Source organism: Hakea prostrata, chromosome 3, assembly GCF_041222555.1.
Source record: "Hakea prostrata isolate BN-2017 chromosome 3, UWA_Hpros_2, whole genome shotgun sequence".
In the NCBI taxonomy this organism is placed as follows: Eukaryota; Viridiplantae; Streptophyta; class Magnoliopsida; order Proteales; family Proteaceae; genus Hakea; species Hakea prostrata.
In genome coordinates this window covers 63,341,611-63,366,970 of record NC_142602.1, presented here as the reverse complement: position 1 = coordinate 63,366,970, position 25,360 = coordinate 63,341,611, and the positions used below count along the sequence as shown (strand labels likewise).

The following is a 25,360-nucleotide window of genomic DNA, read 5'->3' as shown; positions in this document are numbered from 1 at the left end:
TGGGTTATAAGCTATGATGATTGCTGACTTACTATCTAAGTATAACTGTATAGGAACCTCCAAATCTGTCCGAACCTCTTGAAGCAACCCTTTAAGCCATAGTACCTCACAAATGCCTTGAACAATCACCCTAAACTCGGCCTCGGCACTGGACCGCGCAACTACAACCTGTTTCTTGCATCTCCAAGTCACAAGGTTACCTCCCACATATACACAATACCCAGAGGTAGACCTCCTATCATCTGGACATCTTGCCCAATCTGCATCTGTATATGCCTCAATCTTCAAATGTCCATGAGCTGAAATTAAAATTCCTTTTTCTAGAGTAGTCTTCAATTATCTCAAGATCCGATATACTGCATCCAAATGTGAGGAATAGGGATCATGCATATACTGACTAACAAGACCAACTGCAAATGTGATGTTAGGTCTAGTGTGAGATAGATAGATCAATTTTTTCACTAATTTTTGATACCTTATCTTGTCAACTGGTTTTCCTTCCTTTGCCTTTAAGTGTAGGTTAGGCTCAATAGAAGTCTCAGCAGACTTACATCCTAGCATTCCAGTTTCCTCAAGAAGATCCAATGTATACTTCCTCTGGGATAGAAATACACTGCTAGTAGAATATGCCAACTCTAAACCTTGGAAATATCTTAGTTTTCCCATATCTTTGATCTCAAATTCAGTTCCCAAAAAAGTCTTTAATGTTGAAGTCTCATCCTCACTACTGCTTGTGATCACAATATCATCCACATATACTAAAAGTATTAGTGTGGCAACCATCTTTTTAATAAACAAAGTGTGGTTTGTATTGCTCTGCTTATAGCCATTAGATATCATTGCCTTATGGAACCTTCCAAACCACGCTCTTGGAGATTGCTTCAGCCCATATAAAGCCCTCTTTAACTTGCACACTTTCCTATAAGTCTCTGTAGTAGAATACCCGGGTGGTATATATATATATATATATATATATATATATATATATATATATATATATATATATATATATATATATAATATATATATATATATATATTATTGGGTTCTCCATGCAAAAGGCATTCTTCACATCTAATTGTTGTAAATTCCACCCTTTATTAATTGCACATGAAATTATAGTCATCCATAGCTTCTTTATAGTTTGAGTGAGATAATGCCTCTTGCCAAGTGTTAGGAATTGAAGTAGAGGACAAAGAGGAAATAAACTTTGAATGTTAGGAATGAGTAGAGGACAAAGAGGATAACTGGAGATGATAAACATAATTGGAAATAGAATGTTTGGTACAAGTTCGAGGCTGCTTTCTTAATGCAATTGGTAATTCTAAGGTAGGATTAGAAGAAGGGTCAAAGACAGACTCACCTGGAGGAACAAACTGTTCAAGGCCAAGAACCAAAGCTTTTGACTAGCTTGGTTTAGAAGGGGTCACTTGTTGCTTTTTTCGATAGGTCTTCAAAGGTCTAGTCTCCCCCTGTATATCATCCACCAGCTTTTCCTGTCCGGTCATTCCATCTTCCAAAGGAGGATCATCTGCAGGAATCTCAGGAGAAATATCGAAAGGCGGGATCAACACTGGAACCTCTTCACTAAAACTCTCCCCCTGAAGAGGTGTAGGGGGAAAAAAAGGAATTCGTTTCTAGAACACAACATCTGTAACAAACCCTAACCCTAACCCGGACCCACTGTTGTTTTTAGGTCCGAAGACCCGAAGCGGTGGTAGAAGAGACTTATGGACCCTTTTGATTGATAATTATGAGTCGGAGACCGAACCCATGGACATTGACGATGATACCCCTTACTTGAGTACATTGTTGGTGTTTAGTGAAAGTCTGCGCATCGGAGAAGAGTGATTTAGTTGAAGTACCTAATGGACTCCCGTGCACAATCCGAAGGTATTCCCCGAAACTAGACTTTTTGATTGAATTGTAGAAGAAAACCCCATTCAATTTGACCTTGTATAGCCCTCCAAATCCCTATCCGAAGTTGCTAAACAAAACCTGATTTTTCTGTTGAATTATATTTTGGTCGATCCTCTTTGGTCGATGCCATCGACCAAGGACCATCGACCAAAGTTCCCTAGACAGACAAGTTAATGATTCTTGGAATATTCCCTATTCTATTTATACTAGCCTCGTGTTTTGAGCCCTATTCCAATCATTATCACTCTTGAAAACATGGGGAGAGCTTCCCAAAGCACCTCCTAGGCATTTGTAAAGAAGATTCCACCAAAACTCATTGTAAATCATTGTTCCTTGTCTCCATCTACAACTACAAGGTATGATTCATCACTTTCACTCTCTATTCTATTCTTTTCTATCCCTCTTTTGCAGTTGAGACCTTGGAGATGGTGCTCCAACCTTGCAACCATCACTCCAAGTGTCCACTCTTGCTTAACCTATGATCCTCTCACTTGTCTATTGATGCTATGCTCTCATTTCAAGCCTTGCATATGCATTCTTTGATTTTCTCCTTAACATCATGCCTTCTTGTACAAAACTGAGGTATATAGTGTGCTATGTACATGTTTATCACTAGCATATGATCCTAATCACATTCCTATAAGTTCCCTTAGCTAATGCATGCCTTTTCAATGTCAATGCAATCAATTTCAATCCATGCTATGATGCTTGTCTCTTGAACTTAGTAGCTCAATTTGGGGCTTTCTATTTAGACCATTAGATTATGTTAATTCCTTGATTTGTAGTGTCCTCATACTATTATTAAGCATCCCTCCAAGTTCCGGATCGATCCAAACCTCGGAAGACCAATTTTGGACAAAAATCCCCAAAACCCACTATTCTGTCCCGAAGACATTTTGGTCGATGCCATCGACCAAGGACCATCGACCAAACTTGTTGCTGATAGCAACTTCAGCCAGTTTTGACCCGTTCGACATCCGATCTTCCCGATTCCTTCTCTAACTTCTTATTTATGTTTGTTTAGGGTCTTAACACTACTTTTGGATCATTTCTTGGTAATTCTTGATTTATCATCAACTCAACCTAAGGTAAGGATGGTTATCTCCATAAAAACTTAGGCCATGAACTTATGTTTGGTGCTTACACTAAATAAACATAGTCTCTTAATTGCTTTTGATTATTATAGGACTACTATACATGTCTTAGTACAATAGTATTGTGATTTCATATACTCTTGTTAGAATGATTTATTATCCTTGTTATTTATATTCATGATGGATCAATTCAATATTATGATTTAACTTGTATCATGATGATGTATCAAATGTATGAGATATGATGGACTTGAGTATGTGATTGCCTAAGTATAACTTGGGATTGGGAAGTGTCCTATTGATGCTTTCGTCCTTGAGCATCGGAGGGAATAGTATGGGATGTTCTCCGAAGGTGCTTATCGACACTTTCCCGGGTTATTGGATGACATACATAGGATTGTCTAGTTGTGTGGCTAAGATTGTCCTTGTCGTGTCAGGACCCGTAATCGGAAGGGCATTGAGACCGAACGACCTGTGGTAGTGTATGGTTTGATGGGTGCTCAAGACCGGTAACCTACCCGAAAGGGGCCATTTATTGGTCGGGTTGCAAATAGCTAGACTTGGGCTCACAGGCGCTCAAAACCGGTAACCAACCCGTGAGAGGACGTGAGAGCTTCCCGTTTACTATTTGTGGATGACCAATAGGGTTGATGAGTCTGTAATCCGGGATTACGCTGACTCTAGTGTGAAGGATACCGGAAAGGATTGCCTAGGGCAAGGAATGGACGTATCTGGATTTGAGTTGACACAACTAAGTAGATGACTTGCATTGGGCTAGGCTTTACCGTGACTTGCGCCAATACTTATCAATAAATTAATGAATAATTAAATACCTAAACTCATTTTGAAAATATCGGCTGGTTTGCCCGAGAGGTTAAGGGGGAAGACTTAAGATCTTCTGCACATAAGTGCGCGTGGGTTCGAACCCCACAGCCAGCAGTGTAAACGTTTTTGTTTTGCTTGGATTTAGGGTGAACCCACACTCCTCCCTAAGGGCATGTTTGGTTACATGAATCCAGATATTTGAAAATTTTGGATTCATGAATGAGAGATTTATACCTGTTTGGTTGTGAAAATCTCTAGATTTCATGAAATCTAGAGATTTATCTTTTTACACTAAAAACATGAATCCATAGATTTCATGAATCTAGAGATGGATTTCAGCTCAACTATAAAAACGCTAAACATTTGCACATTCACAAAAATCACAGATGAATCCATAGATTTCATTCCACATATTCGGTTAACCAAACAGTTAATTTTATAAATTATGACTCCATAGAGTTGAAATCTCTAGATATTTGAAATCTCCAGACTCGTGTAACCAAACATGCCCTTAAGAGAAAATTATACAATGGTTACTAAGATCATATAAGAGCATGTTTGGGTACATGAATCCAGAGGTTTTAAAGATTCACAAATGAGAAATTTATACTTGATTGGTTGTGTGAATTTCTATATTTATGAAATCTAGAGATTAACTTTTTTACACTAAAAACTAGGGCTGCAACTGGGCCGGGCTTTTGCAATCCCAAGCCCAACCCTATATGTTTTAATATAAGCCAATTCCGCCCTTGACCCTAGTTCAGGGCCAAGGATTATTGTCCCTAGCCCTAAGACCTACAGGGCCAAGCCAAGCCCATTCCGCCCTAATTGGCCCTAATTGCACTGGGTCGGGATGAGTTGGCCCTGATTAGCCCTGATTGGTCCTGACCTTGATTGGTCCTAATTGGCCCGGACCCTGATTGGCCCTAATTGGCCCTGTCCTTGACCTTGATTAGCCATATCCTTTGCCTTGACCTTGATTAGCCTTGTCCTTGGCCCTAATTGACCCTCTCTTGGCCCTAGCCTTAATTGGTCATATCCTTGGACCTAAAATATCAAATGTAAATTCATGAAAAAAAATAATAATAATAATAATTAAAGTATCACAAGTAAACTAAAAATAAAATTCATAGAAATATAAGATGATTCAAGCTCATACAAAATGATAAAATAGTCAATAAGTTGATAGTGTTGCTTTAAATATAAATAAATTCATACTTTATAATTCTATATTGAGTTTGGAAAGTCTCCCATTGCTTTGGTGATGGAAATTGAAAACCTCTCCAATTGATATCCTTATTAAAAAAAAAAAAAAAAAAAAAAAAATCCATATTCAAAACTTTGTTAACAAGTAAATCAACGATAATTTAGTATTGATATTTTTTTCGCAATTAAAGAAAATGATATTTTAGTTACAAACATAGCTATCTGTCCTTAAATAAGTTTTTTTTTTCTCCTAAAATATCACATTGGAGGCAAAAGAAAGATGCCAATATTCATGATGAGAAGCTGAGGTGTAGATTTGTTAGATATTAATTCTTTATGTACTAGCTTTTATTATTTATAATATATTATCTCGCCATAATCCTAAAAGAAAAATCAATGACTTTTGGGAACTGTTGTAATGTGAGGAATTGCTCCTCTAAAAGTATTTTATTCACAAGACCCCAATAGGGTATTTATAGTTACAACCTAGTTAAGTCCTATACTAAGTAAGAAAATGAAATATATAAATAAATCTCTAGACTTATGAAGAAACATAATCCTATCTCTAATTAGGAAACCTCAGTCCATGTTTTCAACACTCCCCCTCAAGTTTGAGCATAGATATTTATCATGCCTAACTTGCTCATAATGTAATTGTTGGGATTTTATAATTATTAATTTAATTATATGTCCAAGGGCAATATTGGAAACTCACTTTTAGGGTTGTTACAAAATAGGGTTATATATTTTGGTAACCACCGCATGAGATAGTAAGTGATTACATTACGTAAGTTTTCAAGAAACAGCTGCTCCCATCTCTCTCTCCCTCTCTCCTAGAAACGTAGGAAAGGAGTTCTCTGCTTTAGATCACTCTTCCATCCTTTCCACACGGGATTTGGGTTGTGGAACTTGTTTCCTATCCTAGTGATTGTGGAATCACCCTGGTGGAGCTTTGGTGGAGGAACGAGGACGTGGATCCAATTTACTTCCGCTGCAGATACTCCATAATTTAGGAAACCAAATCCAGGTGAGGATCTTTCCATCAATTAATCAAATTGAGATAAATGGAGTTATTACCAACATTGGCATTAGAGTCGTGGTTCCCACGACTCTCGGTTCCTCCCCATTGTTTGTTTTCATTGTATGGATCCAATGGGAGGATCAAGTGTTTATGGAAACACACGGAGAATCCGAGGTTTAATAGGAAACCCATGGGAAATGATAGGGTTTTAAGAAACCCTTATGTTTTGGTTCAGATCCGAGTGGGAGGATCCTTGTGAATTTCCCTTATGAATTTTTGCATGAATTGATAATCCATGATAATTATTTTTTTATAATATTTATTGCTGGATTTTTTTTCATGTGTTTTTGGATGATTTTTTGGGAGAAAAAAACATGTTTTTCCGTTTTTTGAAAAAAATTTGTTCAAGAAAAAAATTGAAAAAAAATCCCTTTTTGTCACTGTGGACCAGATGGATGTCCATCTATTGATATGTCTGATCACAGTGACCCAGACCCAGACGGAAATTCCGTCTGGGAGTTAGTTTTTTTTGGTCCATCTAGTTCAGAATGTGTTTCTAACTTACTGGACACCCATGGCCCGACAATCTATGTGATGTTTGGGCATTGAGTGTGAAATCCAACCCAAACCTAGCTAGACACCCTATCTATTTTGGGTGAAGAAAGGTTAGTTTAATGTTTGACCTTGAAGTTGGACCTTGATAACAGTGTTACTACCCTTTGAAAGCCTTAGGAAGTCATGTCAAACCTTTCCTTAGGGTAAATCCAAGGTCCCGAAGTGAAGGAAGAAGTCTTTGTGGGCCCTCTCTATAGAAGACATGGTGTGTGACCCAAAACCCATGGATATTGTTGATGGTGCTCCATATTTGGAAGCATTGTTAGTGTTTAGTGAGAAACTATGCATCGAAGAGGGGTGAATTATTTGAAGTACCTAATGAACTCCCGTGCTCAATCCGAAAGTATTTTTGGAAACTAGACTTCTTGATTGACTTGTGGGAGAAAACCCCACACAATTTGACCCCGTATAGCCCTCTGAATCCCTGTCCGAAGTTGCTGAAATGTGCATTGGTCGACTGGTTGGTCGATTGGGGCCAGTAGACCAATCAATTGACCAATAGGGCCAGAAATTCGAGAAATCTTCAATTTAGGGTTTTTGGCTCTCTATTTAAGTGAACTTCATGTTTCTTAGTATCCTCTGCCTCCAAAACACTTTGAGAACATGGGAAGACTCGTTTGAAACTCTTTTCGGTGATTTTGAAGATTCCTCTACAGATCTGAAGCCTCTCATCTCTGATCTGCCAATTCAAGGTTTGTATTTCTTCTGTATTATAGATTATTCTTTCTCCAATCTTGTTCTTTATTGAGATCAGGAAGAAGATGTTGCATTCTTGCAACCATCTATTCCATGATCTCATTCTATTCTTTGAGATCTATGATCATCATCGTGATCTCAACCCTAGCCCTGAATATTCTTCTTGAAACCTTAATCCTCGTACGATCTTTTGGAACCCTTGGGTAACCTTCCATGTGAGGGTAACCACATGAGTTATATTTATGTTAATCTAAACTTTTTCAATGATTTTCTTGTTATCTAATTGCTAAGCAATTATTCCCTTTCATCTTGTGACCCTAGCCTTTTCATGAGAGCCTTAAGGTTGAAACCCTAATTTCTTGGTTCAAATCATGAACCCATCTTTTGACCTTGACTTGATGATTTTACCTTCCTATATAGTTCTAATACATTCTAGGAAGATCCCCTTCAAATTTCGGATCAATCCGACTTCAAACGAAGAAGTTATGACCAATCTAGTTTCTGCAATTCCGTACTGACTCGGTTGGTCAACTGATTGGTTGACCAATGATGTCAGTAGCTTCATTTTTTGCTTAGTTTGATTCGTTTTCTCTTTGATCTTTTAGGCATCTTTCCTAATGTTATATCTATGATTGTTAGGGGTTTATTTGCTAAGTTTGAAGTTGCTCTCTTTGATCTTTGGATTATTTTCGGCGATAATCAAGGTAAGGACAGTTATTTCATAATAACATAGATCTCATACTCTTTGGTTTCTACTTTAAGAAAATCTGAGTTTTCTTACTATTCTTGTATTTTATACTTCTGATGTACTACTGTAAGTATAGTAGCACTTCACTTATGTTTTCTTTTTCATTATTCAAGCTTATATGAATTGCTTATTTCTATATTGTTTAATGATTAGATCATGTTTTTATATTCTATTTTATATGATGAAGTGTTGATTGTATATGACATGACTGATCTGAGAATGTGTTTGATTAGGTATGGTTTGGGATTGAGAGGTGTCCTTTTGACACTTTTGTCCTTGGACATTATCGGAAATAGTATGGGATGTTTCCGGGGTTGCCCATTGACGCTTTCCGGAATCATTGGTTGTCACACCTAGGATTGTCTAGCAATGTTTGGCTAGGATGTCCCCATTATATCAGACCCGAATCGGAAGGGTATTGAGACCGAACGACCCGTGGTAGCAATGTGATTCGCGGGTGCTCAAGACCGGTAACCAACCCTTGAGAGGACGGGAATCATATTGTGGGGGCCATTTATTGGAGGATTGCATATGGGTAGACTTGGGCTCATGGGTGCTCAAGACCGGTAACCAATCCGTGAGAGGACATGAGAGCTTCCCGTCTACCATATGTGGATAACCAATAGGGTTGATGAGTCCGTAGTCCGAGAGGGAATATGCTGACTCTAGTGTGAAGGATACCGGAAAGGATCCCAAGAGGGAAGGAATGGACGTATCTGGATCTGAGTTGATATGACTGAATAGATGACTTGCATTGGGCTAGGTTTTACCCTAACATGCGCCAATACTTAGACCAATGGTGATGTGAGAGAGCGGTGACTTAACCCCCAACCATGGATTGTCCGAGAGGGATGACGGACCCACTACCAACCGGAGCCGAGTGATCTGAGACCTATCCAAAGAAGTATGGTGCTATGACTTAAAGCATGTCTTCCAATAGAGACCAACATACATAGAGTTTAGATGCATACATACATTATCTGTTTCATATTGCATTGCATCTTGTTATGTTCTGCTGCATGTTATTTATGTTGTTATGAGTTAACTTGCCTTACTAAGTTCATTTGAACTCACTCCTTTTTGTACAATCTTTTGTTAGAAGGTACTGACTACTATGAAGGATAGTACGATGAAGCGTGCAAACCGATGAAGCGTACTTCACGCAAGCTACTGACGACTATGAAGATAACCCTGATGATCCCTCGAGCGATCAAGTTGCGTACTACAATTAGACATAACGTAGTGTTGGAACATCTCTATTGGATTGATGAAGTCCATTACTTTGAAGATGTTATTTATAGGATAGAAAACTCATAGTTATGTTTGATTTTCTATTCTTGCTTTTCTTTAGAAACAATTGTAATTCTTTTTAGACTTACGTACTACATTTTGTTGTATCTGTGGAGTGAGTTTCCGCCTCACTCTACTTCTTTTGATGTGATTACATCTGGTATCATTTCCGCACTTTGATTATATTGATTATTCATTTCTTGATTTGAATCTTTTGTTTATAATATTAAAACCTTGATTATTTCCTGTTTATGATTATGTTATTGTATATGTGGGAGGATGATTTCCTCGATACTTGATCTTCGGGGCTGTGGATCACACTCCAGGGTATGCCAGTTAGGGTACGGCTGGGGGGATGTGACATTGAGGGCCTAATGGGGCCTAGTGGGGCTAGTGGGAGCTAATGAGGTAGAAGTGTTTTGTGTGAACCACCTCATAGCATTAACATGATTGCATGTTTTATTTTATTAAAATTGTTTTTAATTATGGGTCTATTAATCATGTTTCTTGCACATAATGAAACTAGTATATAAGTCTATGTGGGTTTGCATGAGAATTTGATTGAATGTTTGTTAGCATCTCTTTTGGTTTAAATTCTTATCCCATAGGTTGACTATGCTAGTGTGATTTGTTTTTGCTTGTGTTGTGTTTTATGCTAGAATAGTTGAACTCATCCTTGTATGTAATGTCTCTAGAATAAATGGTTGCTACAAAGAGCTTAGTTGCTGACCTCACTAAAGGAGATAAGCTGAATGAGAGGAACTATGATCTTTGGCACCGAAAGGTGCAATATCTCCTGGAAGAGCGAGGATATCTTGGGAAACCATAAACCGACCATGAACCCCACGAGGAAGGTACCACCGACAGACACATCGCAGGGACCTTGAGTCATATAATGCTTGGAAGAGGAAAGACCGGGTAGCTAGGATTACAATCTTGATCTCCATGAGGGATGACCTGATGCTTTGGTTTGAGAAGCATAGGACTGCAAAGTCTTTGTGGGAGGCTGTGAAGTTCCAGTACAGAGGGACTTCCACCACAAGAGGCCGCCAGCTCGGACTCACCTTTGACGGTTATAAAATGCGCCAGGGTCACACCATGAGGCAGCATACAACCATCATGTCTAACATGATTAGTGAGTTGAGCCCATGTGGGCGCCAAAAGACTGATGAGGAGCAAGTCTCCGCAGTCATCAGGTCATTGCCAAAGACTTGGGAGCATATGAAGATCTTCTTGACTCATGCTGATGATGTCAAATATTTTGATCAAGCTGCCAAGCACCTTAAGCTAGAGGAGGATCGGATGTTGACCGATGCCCCTCAAACTAAAGTACTTGCTGCTGAAGCTAGCACTAGTAAGGGTGCAGGCTTCAAGCGCAAAAGAGAGAAAGCTCAACCTCAACGGTCCAAGCAAAGTAACCAGGGTGGGAACAAAAACAAGAGTGGCCCCAAGCGTTCAAGGGGGACTAGTGCTGGCAAGAAGAAATCACCTTTGATTTGCTTCAAGTGCCGAAAGCCTGGTCATTTTGCTCGTGATTGCACTGAGCAAGAGGCTATGTACTGTGTGTTATACCTCATCTTGTTATGTAACAAGTTCTACTATGCTTGCTGAACTAAATCCTTTGTGGATTGTTGATTCAAGTGCTATAGAACACATAACAAGGGAATGCTAGAGCTTTATGGAATATCGTCGTATTCCAAGAGGAAGCAAGAGAATAAGGATGGGGAACAGTTCAAGTGTGGAGGTTCATGGCATAGGCACATGCATATTAGTTTTGCAAGGTGGCCGGATGCTGTTACTCCATGATGTGCTGTATGCTCCAGACATTCGGTGGAATCTTGTTTCTGTTATTTATCTTTTGAGACATGGTTTTAGAGTTGTATTTGAAAACAATTCTTTGGTTTTGTATCTAGATGATACAGTTTATAGTTATGGTTTTCTTCATAATGGTTTTATTGTATTGGATACAATTGATAATTTATCTAATCCTAGTAATGCTTGTGTTTGCCAAAATACTGTGTGTATTGATTCTAATTTGTGGCATGCTAGACTAGGACATATTGGCTTAGATAGGATGAGCAGGTTGGCAAGAGAAGGTCTCTTAGGCCAAGGTTCACTATCTGATTTGCCAACCTGTGAGTCATGTCTAGCAGGAAAAGCAACTAGAAAACCATTTAAAAAGGCTTTGAGAGCCTCTCTTCCTTTAGAACTTATCCATTTAGATGTGTGTGGACCCATGAATGTGCATACTAGAAAAGGACAGGCTTATTTCATCACATTCATAGATGACTATACACGGTATGGTCACATTTATCTAATTTCTCATAAGTCAGAAGCTCTAGAATGTTTTAAGAAATTCATGAGCTTAGTTGAGAATCAGTTAGATAAAAGGATTAAAACTCTTAGAATGGATAGAGGTAAGAGAGTATCTCTCTGATATGTTCAAAGGGTTGTGTGATGAAAAGGGGATATCTAGACAACTTACTATTCCAGGGACTCCACAGCAAAATGGTGTTGCTGAGAGGAGGAATAGAACCTTGCTAGACATGGTGAGATCCATGATGGCGCATGCAAATCTACCCATCTTTTATTGGGGAAATGCTTTGCTGATTGCCGCCTATATCCTCAATAGAGTTCCAACCAAATCAGTTCCTTCCACACCATATGAGTTGTGGACCGGAAGGAAGCCAGATTTGAGTTACTTGGGCGCATGGGGATGTGCAGCATATGTTCACTCTACTTCTCACCAATATGGAAAACTTGGACCTAAAGGAAGAAAGTGTATCTTTGTGAGATATTCTGAACCCTCAAAGGGCCATTTCTTCATTGGACTAGATGAGAGTGAGAGGAGAACGGAACTTGATTCTAGGGATCCAACATTCTTGGAGAATGATTTTCCATCTCTTTCAGGAGTTAACAAAGAATCATCAGAATTCTTTGAAATACAAGATAGTGGTCTTGTCACTCCAGGGATTCAGATTATGGGTAATGAACCTGGGGTTCATCCAGAAGATCCTAGTGGAAGTGGGAGTGCAGATGTGATAGCTACCATCAGAGGGTGAGCAATCTGACATGCACTTGCACCATAGTGGGTGCGGGCTAGTTCCTCGTTGACGTTTCGACATAGAGGATGAAGCTTACATGGTAACTCCTGAAGAGATTGACTGTGAGATGACTTCATTCGATGAGCACGAAATGAAGAGTGTGCGGGAAGCTCTTGCGGGGTCAAGCTCAAAGGAATGGTTGAAAGCAATAGAGGAAGATTTGGAGTAGATGAAAGTTAATCATGTCTGGGACTTGGTTGACTTGCCACCGGGCCCAAAGGCAATTGGGAACAAGTGGGTTCTCAAAATCAAGAGAAAGGCGGATGGATCTATTGAGAGATTCAAGGCTCGTTTAGTGGCTAAGGGCTACACCCAACAAGAGGGCGTTGATTATGAGGAAAACTTTTCCCTTGTGGTTAGGTTTGCCTCAATCTGCCTCATACTAGCCATTGTTGCTCAATTGGACTTGGAGCTTTATCAGATGGATGTAAAAAATGCTTTTCTTAATGGAGAACTTGAGGAAGAGATCTATATGGATCAACCTCAAGGCTTTGAAACTAATGGACTTAAGTGCAAAGTGTGCAAGCTTAAGAAGTCCATATATGGCTTAAAGCAAGCATCTAGACAGTGGAATATGCGCTTCCACCAAACTATGATGGAAAATGGTTTTTCCATGCTTGAGGAAGACCACTGTGTTTACACCAAGAGATCTGATAGTAATTATATCATTCTGACATTGTACATAGATGACATACTTATGGCTAGCAATAGCAAGGAGCTATTGGAAACCATTCAGAAATGGTTGTCCTCCGTATTTGATATGAAGGACATGGGTGAAGCAAGCTATGTGCTTGGTGTCAAGATTGTCAAAAATAGGCAAAAGAGATTACTGGGTTTATCTCAGGAGACCTATATTGATAATGTCTTGACGAGATACTAGATGCACAACTGCAAACCAATTGATACTCCAATGGAGAAGAGTTTGCATTTGAGCCTTGATATGGGTCCGAAGACTCCAAAGGAGAAAACCAAGATGGAAAAAGTTCCATATTCCAGTGCAGTGGGTAGCCTTATGTACGCTATTATGTGTACTAGGCAGGATATTTGTTATGCAGTGGGTTTGATTAGTCGGTACCAATCAAACCCAGGCATAAAGCACTGGAAAGCAGTCAAGAGGATATTGAAATATCTCAGAGGAACGAGTAACTACATGCTGTGTTACCAAGGATCGGATTTGCGGTTAGTTGGCTATAGCGATGCCGACTAGGCTGGAGACATTGATGAGCACAAATCAACCTTTGGATATGCTTTCTTGCTTAATGGTGGGGCCATTTCGTGGTGTAGCAAGAAGCAGACTTGTATATCCCTCTTGACCATGGAAGCAGAGTATGTGGCATGCTCAGCTGCGGTTCAAGAGGCTGTTTGGTTGAGGAGATTCCTTCGACATACTAGAATTGTGATGACATCCAAAGAGGCTGCCCTTGCCTACTGTGATAGTACGGCAGCTCTTAGCTATGTCAAGGACCCCAAGTATCATGGGAAGACCAAACATATAAAGTTGAGATATCACTTTGTTAGAGACATTATATCAAGGAAGAAAGTTGTACTTAAGCACATATCTACTAGTCAGATGGTAACTGACCCTCTTACCAAACCTATAGCCAATGGTGTTTTTATTTCTCATGTAAAATCCTTGGGCTTGTGTAGATTGTGACTTATTTTTGTATTAAAACTTTCTTATTATTGAGAAATATAAGTTTATTCCAACATTTATTTTATTCACTTTCTATGTGACTATGTTCTTCTAGCATAAAACAAGATATGTCAATAGGCAAGAGAATGGCTCACTCACATGAGCATTCGCCTCTGGCGCCTTGAAGGCAAGCAGAGATGAGACAGATTGTGAATGACTTTGTGTAGGTCAATTCATAATCATGATGCCACCTTGATTTGGAATCAAGATGAGTTTCTCTATTGTGAAGAGAATCGACATGAATGTTCCCACTATTCATGTTGCCTATAGGAGCTAGGTGCGAGTACTTTATGTGGCGCTAGGGTGGTGACAATAAAGAAACTCGGGTTAGGTGCAAGAGGTTGCGACTAGACTAAGACCTGTATGGTGTTGAGATGGACATACATTCTATTGTATATAGAATGCTCCAGCATAGCATGCATATCATACTATGTGTTCTTAGTGATCATTGGAAATGAGAGGATGGATCCCTGCTCCTCTCATTGTGTGAGTCCTGGACTTTATGGTCTGTTAGTATTCTTAGTGACTTTCGACGACATCATGAAACGAAGGGTTGATGTGGCTACTTTGGGGTGTTACCTATGGTCATGAAATATTCGACCTAAAGGGGGACTACGGGTAAGGAGTCAATCCTAAGTGTAGTGATGGTATGGGGCGAAAGGAAAGGTTTGATTCAACTTGTAATATCCAGCCCTGTTCTAACCCTAACCCTAACCCGGATCCACTGTTGTATTTAGGTCCGAAGACCCGAAGCGCTAGTAGAAGAGACTTATGGACCATTTTGATTGATGATCATGATTCGGAGACCGAGCCTATGGACATTGATGATGATACTCCTTGCTTAAATGCATTGTCAATGTTTAAGGAAAGTATGCGCATCGGAGAAGATTAATCTAGTTGATGTACCTAATGACCTCCTGTGCACAATCCGAAGGTATTCCCCGAAACTAGACTTCTTGATTGAATTGTAGAAGAAAACCTCACTCAAATTGACCTCATTAGCCTTTCAAAACCCTACTTGAAGTTGCTGAACTAAACTTGTTTTTCTGCTGAGAAACATTTTGATCGATCCTTTTGGTCGATACCATTGACCAAAAACATCGACCAAAGTTTCCCAGTCTGCCAAGTTAATGATTCCATGGAATATTCCCATTCTATTTATTATAACCTCGAGCCTTGAGCCCTATTGCAATCATTTTCTCACTTGAAAACGTGGGGAGAGCTTCCCAAAGCAACTCCTTGGCTAATGTGAAGGGCACCTCATCAAAAACTCATTGTTTATCATTAATTCTTGTCTACATCTTCCACACCAAGGTATGAATCACCATTCCACTCTCTATCCTACCATTTTCTATTCTTTTCTATTCCTATCTTGCTGGTGAGACATTGGAAATGGTGCTGCAACCTTGCAACCACCACTCCAAGTGTCTACACATGATTAACCTATGATCTTCTTAACCATCCATTGATGCTATGCCTCCATCTCATGCCTAGCATATGTATTCCTTAATTTTTCTATTAACATCATGCCATTTTATACCAAATTGAGTTGTAGGGCATGCTATGTTCATGTTTATCACTACTATATGATTCCAATCAAATTTCTTTTAGTTCCCCTAGCTATTACATGCTATTTCCATGTCAATGCAATCAATCCCAACTCATGCCATGATGTTTGTCACTTGAACTTGTTAGCTCAATTTGGGGCTTTTTGTTTGGACCATTAGATTGGGTAAATTTCTTGACTTATAGTATCCTACTACTGTTGTTAAGCATTCCTCCAAGTTTCAGATTGATCCGAACACCGGAAAACCAATTTCGGATGAAAACCCCCAAAATCCACTATTCTGTCTTGAAGTAGATTTTGGTCGATACCATCGACCAAGAACATTGACCAAAGTTGTTGCTGACAGCAACCTTGGCCAGTTTTGATCCAATTAGTATCCGATCTTCCCAGTTTCTTCTCTAACTTATTATTGATGTTTGTTTAGGGTCTTAATAATTCTTTTGGACTATTTCTTGGTATTCTCAATTCATCATCAATTCAACCCAAGGTAAGAATGGTTATCTCCATAAACATATAGATCATCAACTTATGATTTATGTTCTTGTTTATGAATAGAATATCTTGATTTCTTTTAAGTCTTTATAAGACTGTTATATATGTGTTAGAACAGTAGTATTGAAATCTTCATACTCTTGTCATGTTACATTACTGTTCTTGTTTACTTATGTCTATGATGATTCATTTCAATATCATGATTTAACTTTTATGATAAGAAGTATGGGATGCATGAAAGATGATGAACTTGAATATGTGATTGCTTACGTATAACTTGGGATTGGGGAGGGTCGTATTGGCACTTCTGTCCTTAGGCATCGAAGGGAATAGTATGGGATGTTCTCCGATGGTGCCTATCGACACTCTCCCGGGTTATTGGATGACATACATAGGACTGTCTAGTTGGGTGGCTAGGTTTATCCTTGTCGTGTCATACCCAAATCGGAAGGGCATTGAGACCGAACGACCCGTGCTAGTGTATGGTTGGATGGGTGCTCTAGGTCGGTAACCAATCCTGTAGGGGACATAAACCATGCTACGAATACCCGAAAGGGGCCATTTATTGGTAGGGTTGCAAATGGCTAGACTTGGGCTCACGGGCGCTCAAGACCGGTAACCAATCCGTGAGAGGATGTGAGAGCTTCCCGTTTACTATTTGTGGATGACCAATAGGGTTGATGAGTCCGAAATCCGGGATTTCGCTGACTCTAGTGTGAAGGATACCGGAAAGGATCGCCGAGGGCGAGGAATGGACGTATCTGGATCTGACTTGACCGACTAAGTAGATGACTTGCATTGGGCTAGGCTTTACTGTGACATGCGCTAGAACTTATACCAAACGGTGATGTGAGAGAGCGGTGACCTATTCCCTTACCATGTATGATTGAGGGGGAGTGACTAACCACCCAAAGAAGTATGGTGCTATGACTTAAAGCATGTTTACCCTAGAGACTTGCATTCATAGAGTTAGAATCATACTGCATCATATGTTACATTCACATTGCATTATGTATGTTCTGTATGTGTATGATTTCTAATTATGAAATAACTACCTTGCTAAGTTCTTCGAACTCATTCCTTTTGTACAAATGTTTTTAGATTATCCTACAGGTACCGAATATTATGATGGCACCCCCTTCGAGACGGACTACGGTTCCGCATACTACCCTTCGGGTAGTGGCATATGTAAAGATCCGAGTGTTGGTGCCAAGGAGGATTATTATTCGCACCAGGGTTAGCCCCACGGTTGTGCGGGAGCGGCAGAGCTGGGTTTACTTCATCCGTACTATTGAGGAGACTATAATTAGAGTAGAAGAAACCCTAGCTTAGTGCCCCATTTCCCTGGTGTATTTTTGGAGTATTTGAACCTGTAATTAACTTGTTGGATTTATCTTTTGAATACTTGGACATGAAACTGACTTTATCACACTTCTTTTCCGCTGCTCTGAGAGGGTGGTTATCATACCTTCTCTCACCTTTATGATTATGTTCACACTTTGATATTATCTGTCTTCCGCACTCTGATTTATTTAATCTTACCTTATTCATGATACTTAGTATTAGTTGTTTTTACCTTGATTATCATTGTTCATGATTATGTCATTGTGTATGTGGGAGGCATGGACCTACGAATCTTGATCCTTGGACTATGGATCACATTCCCGGGTATCCCAAAAGGGGTACCGGCTGGGTGGATGTGACACAACTGCACCCTAAAAAGTGTTTGATGGCGCCAATTGTATGTGTTACAGTAGTGAACATTTTAAGGACAAGAAGGTGATCTCTCAGAGGGATCGAGATACCTTTAGTCTGGTGAGTTTGAATAAACCTAGGACACTGTGTTATACTAATGTTTATTTGATTTGTTTCTTTGAGTGATGTGCCATTTCTGGCCTTCTGGGAAGGTTTCTAGTTTGGGGCTCACACGTGCAGGTATATCACCGGTCGCACAACCCATTTTGCCAGTATGACTTGTGGATGTTAGTGTCTGGGACACAGGTGGTCTATGTATCTGGGATACATAGCGAAGAGAGCAATATATATGTATATCTGGGATATACATGTGTGTCTGGGACATAAGAGGTCTATGTATCTGGGTTACATAGCAGAGATATTGAATGTGTATATCTGGGATATACATTTGTGTCTGGGACACACTGTGAAAGAGAGATTAATGCTTGCCCTTATGCAAGTGGGAGATGTTGGGATTTTATAATTATTAATTTAATTATATGCCCAAGGGCAATATTGAAAACTCACTATTAGGGCGGTTACAAAATAGGGTTATATATTTTGGTAACCACCGCACGAGATAGTAAGTGATTACATTACATAAGTTTTCAAGAAATAGCTGCTCCCATCTCTCTCTCCCTCTCTCCTAGAAACGCAGGAAAGGAGTTCTCTGCTTTAGATCACTCTTCCATCCTTTCCACACAGTATTTGGGTTGTGGAACTTGTTCCCTTTCCTAGTGAATGTGGAATCACCCCGGTGGAGCTTTGGTGGAGGAACGAGGACGTGGATCCAATTTACTTCCGTTGCAGATACTCCATAATTTAGGAAACTAAATCTAGGTAAGGATCTTTCCATCAATTAATCGAATTGAGATAAATGGAGTTATTACCTACAGTAATTGAATATCTTCGTGCTCAAGCTCTTTGTGAGCACATCAGCCCGTTGCTCGTTTGAAGTAACAAAGGTGATATGGATCAGCCCAGCCTCAAGCTTCTCTTTGATGAAATGTCTGTCAATCTCCACATGCTTAGTCCTATCATGCTGTACTGGGTTATGAGCTATGCTAATTGCTGACTTACTATCTGAGTATAACTGTATAAGAACCTCCAAATCTGTCCTAACCTCTTGAAGCAGCCCTTTAAGCCATAGTACCTCACAAATGCCTTGAGCAATCGCCCTAAACTCAGCTTCGGCACTAGACCGCGCAACTACAGCCTGTTTCTTGCTTCTCCAAGTCACAAGGTTACCTCCAACATATACACAATACCCAGAGGTAGACCTCCTATCATCTGGACATCTTGCCTAATCTGCATCTGTATATGCCTCAATCTTCAAATGTACATGAGCTGAAATTAAAATTCCTTTTCTTGGAATAGTCTTCAAGTATCTCAAGATCCGATATATTGCATCCAAATGTGAGAAATAGGGATCATGCATATACTGGCTAACAAGACTAACTGCAAATGTGATGTCAAGTCTAGTGTGAGATAGATAGATCAACTTTTCCACTAATTTTTGATACCTTATCTTGTCAACTGGTTCTCCTTCCTTTGCCTTCAAGTGTAGGTTAGGCTCAATAGGACTCTCAGCAGGTTTACATCCTAGCATTCCAATTTCCTCAAGAAGATCCAATGTATACTTCATCTGGGATAGAGATACATTGCTAGTAGAATATGCCAACTCTAAACCTAAGAAATATCTTAGTTTTCCCATATATTTGATCTCAAATTCAATTCCTAAAAAAAGTCTTTAATACTGAAATCTCATCCTCACTACTGCTTATGATCACAATATCATCCACATATACTAAAAGTATAGTAGTGTGGCAACCATCTCTTTTAATAAACAAAGTGTGGTCTGCATTGCTCTGCTTATAGCCATTAGATATCATTGCCTTATGGAACCTTCCAAACCACGCTCTTGGAGATTGCTTTAACTCATATAAAGCCCTCTTTAACTTGCAAACTTTCCTATAAGTCTCTGTAGTAGAATACCCGAGTGGTATATCCATATATACCTCTTCTTGGAGTTCTCCATGCAAAAAGGCATTCTTCGCATCTAATTGTTGTAAACTCCACCCTTTATTAATTGCATATGAAATAATAGTATGAACTGTGTTCATCTTGGCAACAGGGGCAAATGTCTCCTAATAGTTAACGCTATAAGTCTAAGTGAAACCTTTGGCCACCAATCTTGCCTTGTACCTTTCAACAATCCCATGTTTTGTTTTTGTTTTTTTTTTTTTTCCCCCTTTTTTCCAGAGCTTGCATTTCCTCATCCATAGCTTATTTCCAGTTTGAGCGAGATAATGCCTCCTGCCATATGTTAGGAATTGAAGTAGAGGACAAAGAGGAAATAAAACTTTGAAATTCTAGAGATAGAGACTGATATGAAACATAATTGGAAATAGGATGTTTGGTGCAAGTTCGAGGCTGCTTTCTTAATGCAATTGGTAAGTCTAAAGTAGGATTAGAAAAAAGGTCAAAGACAGACTCACTTGGAGGAACGGATTGTTCAGGGCCAAGAACCAAAGCTTTTGACTGGCTTGGTTCAGAAGGGGTCACTTGTTGCTTTTTTTGATAGGTCTTTAGAGGTCTAGTCTCCCCTTGTATATCATCCACCAGTTATTCCTGTCCGGTCATTCCATCTTCCAAAGGAGGATCATCTGCAAGAATCTCAGGAGAAATATCGAAAGGAGGAATCAACACTGGAACCTCTTCACTAAAACTCTCCCCCTGAAGAGGTGTAAGGGAAAAAAAAAGAATTTGATCTTCGGAACACAACATCCATAGAGACGAAAAAATGACGAGAACTAGGATGATAACACTTATACCCCTTTTGTGTTGGAGAATAACCCAAGAAAATGCACTTTAACCCACGAGGATCTAACTTTCCATGAACATGGTGGTTCCAAACAAAGGCAACACATCCAAAAACCTTAGGTGAGGCTGTAAAGACTGTTGTACCTAAAAGAACCTCAAGGGGACAGCATTGGTCTAAGACTCGAGAAGGCATTCAATTAATTAGATATGTCGTAGTAAAAACGGCTTCACCCCAAAACCAAAAAGGCACACGCATAGAAAACATGAGGGAACGTGCTACCTTAAGTAGATGTCTATTCTTGCGTTTAGCAACCCCATTTTGAGGTGCAATGTCGACACAACTAGTTTGGTGTATGATGCCATGGTTTTCTAAGTATAAAGGGAATGCGCCACCCAAGTACTCAATTCCATTATCCGTACGAAGGATTTTGACTATCACCCCAAATTGAGTCCTAATCATATTTTGAAAATTTTGAAAGCACGAGAAAACGTCACTTTTTTGGTGAAGTAAACCCATGTGGTCCTAGTACAACAGTCAATAAAGGTAACAAACCATCTATGGTCAGATACGAACACGGTCCGAGAATGACCCCATACATCAGAGTGAATGACTAAAAAAGGAATTTTACTACGATTATTTGAAATAGGGTAAACATGCCTAGTCTATTTGGCCAAAATACATGCCTCACAATAAAAATCATTTAAATTGAACATTTTAATCAGATAAGGAAATAATTTGGACAAAATAGGTAAAGGAACGTGGCCAAGACGACTATGCCACTGTAATAAGGTAAAAAGTGCAAGGGAGGTGGAACTAAGAGACCGTAGAAAGAGCTGATGGGGACCCATCTATTAAGTAGAGCCCCCCTTTTAGTCTACCACTGCCAATCGTAAGCCCTGTTTCCATGTCCTGAAAAACACAATAAGAAGGAAAGTTATTTTGTAGTTCATATCACGAGTAAGGCTACTAATAGATAAAAGATTAGGAAAACTTAGAAACATGTATGACATTAGATAAGGTAAGAGAAGGCAAACAGATAATAGATTCTTTCCCAGAGATAGGGGAGAGAGACCCATCAGCCGTTCAAACATCCTGAGCAATAGGGACAGATGAATAAGTATGAAACAAAGTAGATGAGCCTGTCATATGGTCGGTTGCCCCAGAGTCGATTAGCTAGGAGGGATAAGTCAAATTGACATTGTGACAACCAAAAATACCTGTGGGGATTTGTGGATCAACAGAAGGATCAATGACAAAGGATATACTAGTACTGGAAGTCGGTACTGGAGAAGATGAGTCAAGTCTGGACATCAATTGGCGAAGGTGCTAGAGCTCATCTGAGGAAAGAGGTGTTGGAGTACTCAAGGTGTCAGAAGAACTGGCTTGATTTCTAGATGTTTGATTGCTGCCCTTGATTCCATTGCTACTTCCTCCACGGGAATTTGTTGGACGTCCAAGCAACTTCCAACACTTGTCCTTTGTATGATGCTCTTTTCCACAATACTCGCACTTTACTGGAGGGCAAAATTTACCATAACTAGATTTATTATTGTCATAACCAGCCACCAATGTAGATCTATCAGATTTTTAAGTGTGTACCATAGCTGTTCTTCGACTGTCCTTGGTATCACCATGGCATAGGCTTGAGCCAGAGAAGGGAAAGGCTCTCTAGAAAGGATCTGTGCGCGATTTTGATCAAATTCTATATTCAATCTTACCAAAAAATTATAAACTCTTTGTTTATATTCCCATTGTTGATAGGCAATAGCATCTTCAGCATTCTTCGGTGTAAACTTTCCATAGAAATCTAAAGTCTGGTAATATCCCCAAAGAGTGTTATAATACTGAGAAAGAGGAAGGTCCTTTCTGCTATAACTGATTGTTTTTTCGTCTAATTTCAAAGCACTGTGCATCATTGCCAACTCTAGAGTATATATCTTAAGTAACTTTCCAAATAGTTGTTGCATCAGGAAGGAGGAGATAACTCTCTGCTATGCTAGATTCAATGGAGTTGATGAGAAAACCCATGACCAAGCATTCATCTGTATACCACTTGGAAAGTTGCAAACCAGGTGTGGAAGGTTTTGTGGAAGTCCCATCAAGATGGTCAATAAGACCACAAGCACCAACAACGAGGGAAACTGAACGAGACCATCTAAGATAATTTGTCTCATTAAGTTTCACAGTGGTTATCTGAAGTGGAGAAAATTCACGATCCTTATGAATGAAAGACATGGGAGACTCTTTAGATGTACCAGATAAAGGAGATATGTTATCATCCATCATCGCAAGGAGAAATAATTCAAAAAGTCCCTAAACTTTTTCAAAATTTACGAAAAAATTCCTGAAATATTTTCAAAATTACTCCCAGTAATTCATGCGAAAAGTATCTCCTCATGTTACCTCCAATTGGGTATATTGTTGGATCAAAGTACACCAAGAAAGTGTCCAGGAAAGACTGGAGGGACATAACTGGTCTACTTAAATACTAGACTCCTTAGACAAAATTTTCCTAGACATGCACTTAATCACCCAAGATACATTTCTAGGAAAAGAAAACAAACATGTGAATAGCGATTTCAAAAAAATATCTACAGCACCTCTGTAGGATGAAAACAAAACCTTGCTCTAATACCATGTTGTAATGTGAGGAATTGATCTTCTAAAAGTATTTTATTCACAAGACCCCAATAGGGTATTTATAGTTACAACCTAGTTAAGTCCTATACTAAGTAGGAAAAGGAAATATAGAAATAAAACTCTAGACTTATGAGGAAACATAATCCTATTTTAATTAGGAAACCTCAGTCCATGTTTTCAACAGGAACTAAAAATGACTTAGTTCGAAAAATAAAAATTATCTTAAAAATAATATAAAAACTGAATTCATAGTCTAATATGATCAAAATGACTGAAGGTCAAAGTTGAGACCTATAGTTATATCAATGTTAATATAAATATTAGGGTAAAAAACTAGTGCATGATCAAGGTTAAATTAACATGAAAACTAGAGCCAAAATTAGGGTCAGGATTGAGCCAAAATCAGATGGATGTTTACTACATTGGTAATGAGGATAGGATTTATTTTTATTAACTTTTTACAAAACATGATCATGATTTTAAAATTTGACACGTGTCAAGTATTCACCCTTGTAGATTAGAATTAATTCCTCTCCATATGGGTGGAAGGTCCAGATTCAAATCAGGACCAAAATCATGGGCCTAGATCAAGGCCAAGATTAGGGCCAATATCAAGGCTAAGATCAGGGCCAAGATCAGAGTCAAGATCCAGGGCCAGAATCAAGGTCAAAATTAGTGCTAGAATCAAGGCTAAAATCAAGGCAAGAATTAGGGACAGGCCGGGATGGGTTGGGTGGGCTAGAGAGTAATCCCAGGGTCGCCATTGGCCCTAGTTCAAATCCCGAATATTTTTGCCTTAACCCACCCTTAAGGCCAAATTCTTTAGCCCAAGGCCTATTCAGGCTTAGGGCGGGTCAGGGCCGCCAGGGCCAAACTTGCACCTCTACTAAAAACTTGAATCTGTAAATTATGGGTATGAGATGAAATCCCACATCTACTATAAAAGCGTTAAACATTTGAACCATAACTCCACAAATGTTTTTTTAGAATGAATCTACAAATTTCATTCCAAAGATTAAGGCTAACCAACTAATTAATTTTATGAACCATGCCTCCATAGATTTGAAAACTCTAGACTCAACTAACTAAATAGGCTCTAAATACACTTATCCTTGTTTAACTCATTTAAATTTTGAATTCTAGAGTACTCAAATGCCCTTTGGATAGGGAAATAACAATAATGCCTAAGTTTGATACTCTCATACGTAGACCTGTAAATGGATAGTCGAAATTCGCCTCTGAATTCGCATTCGTATTCATTCCGGAATTTTTCTTACAAAAAAATATCCATATCCGTCTGCTAAGCAACTAGATTCGGATTATTGCTTATCAGATCGGATAATATCCGGAAAAAAATTTATCCGGATAGAGTAAAGTATTCAACATGTATTTTTCTGAAAATGGATGATAATCGGATTCGGATATCGGATATCGGTAACCGGATAATCGAAAATCGAAAATTATCCCATTAAAGTAAAGTATTAAACATTTTTCTCTAAAAAAGGGGCTTTAATCATATTTGAAAACCGGTAATCGAAAATTGAAAATCGAAAAAAAAAATAAAAAAATTACAATCACCAATCAATAATTGAATAGTTTATCTGATCAGATTATTATTGGGTATCCGACAAAGTTTTTTATTCGAATTCGGATGCTTTCTCTAAATTTCTATCGGATTCAGCTAGCAATTTTGCTAATCAAATTCGGATACTGGTGTATCCGAGTCAAATCCATCTTCTACCTACACCTTCACCATTTTCTATCGGATTCGGGTGAAGCTATTTTCTCTTCATCCATCTTCTACCTACACCTTCACCACCTCCCCCTGCAGACGACCAATTGCCCCTATGGCATTTCTCTAAATCCCCCTCCTCTGCAAATCCCCAAAGTT

At 39.0% G+C, this 25,360-nt stretch overlaps 1 non-coding gene across 1 annotated transcript; it reads left to right on the top strand.

The window, feature by feature from the left end:
- The first annotated feature begins 3,870 nt into the window (after nucleotides 1–3,870).
- On the top strand, nucleotides 3,871–3,953 carry TRNAL-UAA (transfer RNA leucine (anticodon UAA)). Its single transcript has one exon. It is a non-coding gene; the product is annotated as a tRNA-Leu (tRNA).
- Nucleotides 3,954–25,360: the final 21,407 nt, after the last annotated feature.